This window comes from Thalassophryne amazonica, chromosome 9 (assembly GCF_902500255.1).
Source record: "Thalassophryne amazonica chromosome 9, fThaAma1.1, whole genome shotgun sequence".
NCBI lineage: Eukaryota > Metazoa > Chordata > Actinopteri > Batrachoidiformes > Batrachoididae > Thalassophryne > Thalassophryne amazonica.
Genome location: NC_047111.1, coordinates 28,354,806 through 28,362,012, shown reverse-complemented (window position 1 = coordinate 28,362,012; position 7,207 = coordinate 28,354,806). Strand labels below are relative to the sequence as shown.

General features: G+C 44.2%; 1 protein-coding gene across 6 annotated transcripts in view; it reads right to left on the bottom strand.

Moving 5' to 3' along the window:
* cadm1a (cell adhesion molecule 1a) overlaps window positions 1-7,207 on the bottom strand; it is a 1,471,967-nt gene that overhangs the window by 343,067 nt on the left and 1,121,693 nt on the right. The gene's annotated exons all lie outside the window — the stretch shown is intronic.

The window sequence follows — 7,207 nt, the reverse complement described above, 5'->3', positions numbered from 1 at the left end:
CAGATGCTAGCCTCTGTTGCTCCTCTGTCAATTGTTTCAGCTCATACTTCTTTTCAGGGTGGCGACGCAGCTGGATGAAGGTGCAGAGAAAGTAGATGCACGTCACCAGGAAGATGAAGGCCACAGGGCCAAAGAATGCTCCTAGGCTGGGCTCCCATGCCATCCAACAGCTGCAACACACAACACCAGCACATTATGATATTTAGACTTCAAAATAGCAAAAATCAAATTTTACTGACATCATACAATGCAGGTGGTTTAGTGGTTAGCACTGCTGCTTCACAGCAAGGTCGCATGATCACTCTCCAATTGGGGCCATTCTATGTGGAGTTTGCATGTTTTCCACGTGTTTGGGTAGGCTCCTGCTGGGTGCTCCGGCTTCCATGCACATCCAAAAACATGCAGGTTCAGTGAATCTGGAAACTTTAAATTGGCCGTAGTCTGCATGCGGGTGTGAATGGGTTTGTTTGCCTATATGTAGCCTTGCGATAGACTGGCATACTGTCCAGGGTATACCCCGCCTCACACCCTATGACTGCTCAGATAGGCTCCAGCCCCCCATCATTCACTCTTATTTGAACTATAGAAATAGATGGGTGGATCATAGAATGCAGAACTTACAGTTTTCAAAATATGTGTATTACATATTATCAATTTGAATAATTATGGGAGCATCATGGTGGCTTGGTGGTTAGCACTGTTGGCTCACAGCAAGAAGGTCATGGGATTGATTCCCCTGTGGCCTTTCTGTGTGGAGTTTGCATGTTCTCCCCGTGTTTGTGTGGGTTCTCTCCGAGTGCTCTGGCTTCCTTCCACATCAAAAGACTTATGGGTTAGGTGGATTGGAAACCTTAAATTGTCCATAGCTGTGTGCGTGTGTGGGTGTGAATGTGTTTGTCTGTCTATATGTGGCCTTGTGACAAACTGCCATCGTATCCACACTCAAAAAACTGACTCACTGGATTGAATTTCCATATAACAAAATATGTGTAGTCCCAACTGAATTTAATTTTCTTACATAGATGTGCTTTTTTGAGTTTATTAGATGAAATTCTGCACATAATTAAACTGAGTTCGTCCAATGAGTCATTTTTTGAGTGCAGGGTGTACCCCGCCTCACGCCTTATGACTGCTGGTATAGGCTCCAACCTCCCGTGAGCCTTAATTGAAGTAAGCGGGTATAGAAAATGGATGGATGGATATTTATGGGTGAACTCATTTGTGAGTGATTTGATTTGTATCTTGAAAATTGGGTGAAATTTAGATGGCATGAAGAAAATGATGAGGCATCATGCTGTTGAACTAAGTTGCTTTTGCTGAGTTTAGATATGCACCCATCATTCTCAAAGTAGGCTCTGTGGAGCTCTGGAGTTGGCACATGTCATGAGGGCTAGATGACAGATAAGTAACAAATTTTCACTTTTGTCTTGTTCGTGGGTTAAAACCATAATTTCCCATTTCTTAACAACCAATCAAAAGAGAAAAGAGTGGTCTTGACCTCCAACCTTTGGTTTTGTGGTCAGGACAATGAAATTGGAAATTAACCAGTTTTCACATTCACTGAGTGGTCACTACTAATTTCTGGAGAAGTTAAGTCTATTTGTCAGAGTTCTGGTCATCACATTTTATGGTTATCCAAAGGGTTCCACCATCATTTCAACCATAATACAATGTTGACAAAGCAATTATATTTATGAAAACCTTCCTTAACTGTACAGATTGAGCAAGAACTTTCAAGAACAGGAGAGTAATTTACTGAGGTTTGAAGAATCTCCTTTGTTCATGAATATTTCACTCTTTAATCACAGAAAATTAAACAACCTAAACAACAGGGAAAAGAGAGCAATGAAGTTTGCTGTTCCAAGAATATGGCATGAACACACTGACCACTCAACCAACTGCTACTTCTGCATGGTGGACCCTTCCAAACGGCAAAGTGGGAAGAATGCACCTGCTATTCCTTATCCTGACATTCCATCTTGCTTGCCTCTACTGGTGGTCTTGCTTGCCTCTACTGGTGGTTGGCTCTCACTGCGGTATTGTATCACTTCCTGTTCCGGAGCACAGCGGTGTTTTGCTGTATCTGTTAGCTGTTTAATCTGTGCAGTTAGATTGATCTAGATAACGATTTGTTTCACAGTGTAATCTTCACGTGCCTTAACTAAAGCACTCCCTCTGCTGAATCACCTCTAAATTATTTACACATTATTCACTTCGTGTTTTTTAGGAATCCGCTAGCTTAGCGCAGCTACTAGCTCTTAGCCGGTTTAGCATGGCGGCTTCTCCTGTCTCTCCTGCACTTTTCTGCTCTGGGTGTGAAATGTTTAGTTATTCCTCGGCCTCCTTTAGCAGTAATGATCCTGAGCAGCCGAGAAAGCCGGGAAATCTGTTGTGTGGGCCGCCAGAAGAGGCTGTACTGCTGGCCCCCACCAAAGGGCGCCCTGCCTGAAGTGCGGGCTTCAGGCACGAGAGGGTGCTGCCGCACGGACACAGCCGGGGTGACAGCTGTCACTCATTAATTCCTGACAGCTGTCACACATTCTTCATCATCGCACTCCATAAAGACCAGACGTCATCTCCACCTCATCGCCGAGATATCATACTTCATTGGAGGTAATACTCTCAGCCTTTTGTGAGATTTATAAATCTGTTATTGTGAGTGATTGCAGGAGAACCGGTCGTTTTGCGGAGGCTGTGCAAGACGGCGCTCCTTTTCATCTGAGACCGCTGCAATGTGTTGAGTGAGAGGTGGAGGTGGCATTCCCACCGCTGTTGTTACTGGGTGTACACACACCCACACTTGACTGTCTTTGTTCTTCACCAGCAGTACCAGATCCGACAGTCGGGGACGGTGATCACCTGGGAATTCGGGACTTGGCGGCTCCAGTATTCACCAGGTTCTGTGGGGGGAAATCGTGTGGTTCCGGCTCTTCTCAGGACAGACGTCTTCTATCCTCGAGCCTGCCCACATGTCACCTTTGTAATTTGACTGTAATTATATTCTGAGATTGTCTGTATGTTCGTTGTGCACGTTTCACAACATTAAATTGTTACCTTTTGGCTCATCTATTGACCGTTCATTTGCGCCCCCTGTTGTGGGTCTGTGTCACTACACTTTCACAACAAAATCAAAAATTCTAAAGGGTAGTTGTAAAACAGCTAACTGATTATCTGCAGAGGAATGGTCTATTTGAAGAGTTTCAGTCAGGTTTTAGAATTCATCATAGTACAGAAACAGCATTAGTGAAGGTTACAAATGATCTTCTTATGGCCTCAGACAGTGGACTCATTTCTGTGCTTGTTCTGTTAGACCTCAGTGCTGCTTTTGATACTGTTGACATAAAATTTTATTACAGAGATTAGAGCATGCCATAGGTATTAAAGGCGCTGCGCTGCGGTGGTTTGAATCATATTTGTCTAATAGATTACAATTTGTTCATGTAAATGGGGAATCTTCTTCACAGACTAAGGTTAATTATGGAGTTCCACAAGGTTCTGTGCTAGGACCAATTTTGTTCACTTTATACATGTTTCCCTTAGGCAGTATTATTAGAAAGCATTGCCTAAATTTTCATTGTTAGGCAGATGATACCCAGCTTTATCTATCCATGAAGCCAGAGGACACACACCAATTAGCTAAACTGCAGGATTGTCTTACAGACATAAAGACATGGATGACCTCTAATTTCCTGCTTTTAAACTCAGATAAAACTGAAGTTATTGTACTTGGCCCCACAAATCTTAGAAACATGGTGTCTAACCAGATCCTTCCTCTGGATGGCATTACCCTGACCTCTAGTAATACTGTGAGAATTCTTGGAGTCATTGTTGATCAGGATATGTCATTCAATGCGCATATTAAACAAATATGTAGGACTGCTTTTTTTGCATTTGCGCAATATCTCTAAAATTAGAAAGGTCTTGTCTCAGAGTGATGCTGAAAAACTAATTCATGCATTTATTTCCTCTAGGCTGGACTATTGTAATTCATTATTATCAGGTTGTCCTACAAGTTCCCTGAAAACCCTTCAGTTAATTCAAAATGCTGCAGCTAGAGTGCTGGCAGGGACTAGAAGGAGAGAGCATATCTCACCCATATTGGCCTCTCTTCATTGGCTTCCTGTTAATTCTAGAATAGAATTTAAAATTCTTCTTCTTACTTATAAGGTTTTGAATAATCAGGTCCCATCTTCTTAGGGACCTCATAGTACCATATCACCCCAATAGAGCGCTTCGCTCTCAGACTGCAGGCTTACTTGTAGTTCCTAGGGTTTGTAAGAGTAGAATGGGAGGCAGAGCCTTCAGCTTTCAGGCTCCTCTCCTGTGGAACCAGCTCCCAATTCGGATCAGGGAGACAGACACCCTCTCTACTTTTAAGATTAGGCTTAAAACTTTCCTTTTTGTTAAAGGTAATAGTTAGGGCTGGATCAGGTGACCCTGAACCATCCCTTAGATATGCTGCTATAGACTTAGACTGCTGGGGGGTTCCCATGATGCACTGAGTGTTTTTTTCTCTTTTTGCTCTGTATACACCACTCTGCATTGAATCATTAGTGAATGATCTCTGCTCCCCTCCACAGCATGTCTTTTTCCTGGTTCTCTCCCTCAGCCCCAACCAGTCCCAGCAGAAGACTGCCCCTCCCTGAGCCTGGTTCTGCTGGAGGTTTCTTCCTGTTAAAAGGGAGTTTTTCCTTCCCACTGTCGCCAAGTGCTTGCTCACAGGGGTCGTTTTGACCGTTGGGGTTTTTCCGTAATTATTGTATGGCCTTGCCTTACAATATAAAGCACCTTGGGGCAACTGTTTGTTGTGATTTGGCGCTATATAAATAAAATTGATTTGATTTGATTTCATCTTCCATTGCACCAGTGCCACATAGTGCTGAGCTTCCTGTACCCTCACCTCCAGAAAGAAACACACCATCAGAAGAAGAAAACACTGAATCAGAGGATGGGGAGAACAGTGAAGTGGACTGTGACATTACAGATACAGTTTGTGAGAGGAATCATTACTTCCCAACTCAAGGAGATCTGAATGATGTCAGAGATCTTGGTTTGACAAAGTCAAATGCTGACTTTTGATCTCAAGGCTGAAGGAGTGGGACTTGTTGGATGAAAAGTGTGCAAGTAACAAGCCAAAGAAAACATCACCAACTTTTCTCTAGCTTCTTTGCCAAGGAAGAGAGTTTGTGCTATTGTTGTGACATTTCAGGACTGTTCAATGCAATTGGAATTGCATGTAATCCAAATGAATGGAGAGTCTTCATTGATAGCTCATCCAGAAGCCTGAATCCTCCAGAAGCCTCCAGTTTTCTCCCTCAGCCCCAACCAGTCCCAGCAGAAGACTGCCCCTCCCTGAGCCTGGTTCTGCTGGAGGTTTCTTCCTGTTAAAAGGGAGTTTTTCCTTCCCACTGTAGCCAAGTGCTTGCTCACAGGGGGTCGTTTTGACCGTTGGGGTTTTACATAATTATTGTATGGCCTTGCCTTACAATATAAAGTGCCTTGGGGCAACTGTTTGTTGTGATTTGGCGCTATATAAAAAAATTGATTGATTGATTGATGGGTTTCTGGGCAACCACAAGGCTGACAATTATGTGGAACTGGTTGAGACATTGGTGAGAAACTATGGCCAAATGGGCTGTAGGATCAAATCAAATCAATTCAAATCAATTTTATTAATATAGCGCCAAATCACAACAAACAGTTGCCCCAAGGCGCTTTATATTGTAAGGCAAAAGCCATACAATAATTACAGACAAACCCCAACCGTCAAAACGACCCCCTATGAGCAAGCACTTGGCGACAGTGGGAAGGGAAAAACTCCCTTTTAACAGGAAGAAACCTCCAGCAGAACCAGGCTCAGGGAGGGGCAGTCTTCTGCTGGGACTGGTTGGGGCTGAGGGGAGAGAGTCAGGAAAAGGACATGCTGTGGAAGAGAGCAGAGATCAATCACCAATGATTAAAAGCAGAGTGGTGCATACAGAGCAAAAAGAGGTGAATAAAAAGAAACACTGGGTGCATCATGGGAAACCCCCCAGCAGTTGAAGGTGCTATTATTTTTTTCTTTTTGAATTTTTATGCTTAAATAGATTTTAACTGGTTATTGGTGGTCTGGGAGCAGGCACCGTCTCTACGGGGATGGGGTATTGGGGGGATGGCAGGGGGAGAGAAGCTGCAGAGAGGTGTGTAAGACTACAACTCTGCATCCTGGTCCCAACCCTGGATAGTCACAATTTGGAGGGTTTAATAAAATTGGCCAGATTTCTGGAGATGAGAGCTGCTCCATCCAAAGTGGGATGGATGCCGTCTCTCCTAATAAGACCAGGTTTCCCCAGAAACTTTGCCAATTATCTATGAAGCTCACCTCATTTTTTGGACACCACTCAGACAGCCAGCAATTCAAGGAGAACATGCGGCTAAACATGTCACTCCCGGTCCGATTGGGGGGGGCCAGAGAAAACTGCAGAGTCCGACGTTTTTGCAAAGTTACACACCGATTCAATATTAATTTTAGTGACCTCCGATTGGCGTAACCGGGTGTCATTACTGCCGACGTGAATTACAATCTTACCAAATTTACACTTAGCCTTAGCCAGCAATTTCAAATTTCCTTCAGTGTCGCCTGCTCTGGCCCCCGGAAGACATTTGACTATGGTTGCTGGTGTCGCTAACTTCACATTTCTCAAAACAGAATCGCCAATAACCAGAGTTTGATTCTCAGCGGGTGTGATGCCGAGTGGGGAAAAACGGTTAGAGATGTGAACGGGTTGGTGGTGTAAAGGGGGCCTCTGTTTAGAACTATGCTTCTTCCTCACAGTGACCCAGCCGGCCTGCTTTCCCGGCTGCTCGGGATCTGCTGGCGGACAGCTAATGGCGGCTAAGCTACTTTGGTCCGCACCAACTACAGGGGCCTGGCTAGCTGTAGGATTTTCCAAGGTGCCGAGTCTCCAATTCGCCCAGCCTGGCCTCCAAAGCTACGAACAAGGTACACTTATTACAAGTACCGTTACTGCTAAAGGAGGCCAAGGAGTAACTAAACATTTCACACTCAGCGCAGAAAAGTGCGGGAGAGACAGGAGAAGCCGCCATGCTAAACCAGCTAAGAGCTAATAGCTGCGCTAAGCTAGTGGATTCCTAAAAACACAAAGTGAATAATGTGAAAATAATTTAGAGGTGATTCAGCAGAGAGGGTGCTTTAGTTAAGGCACGT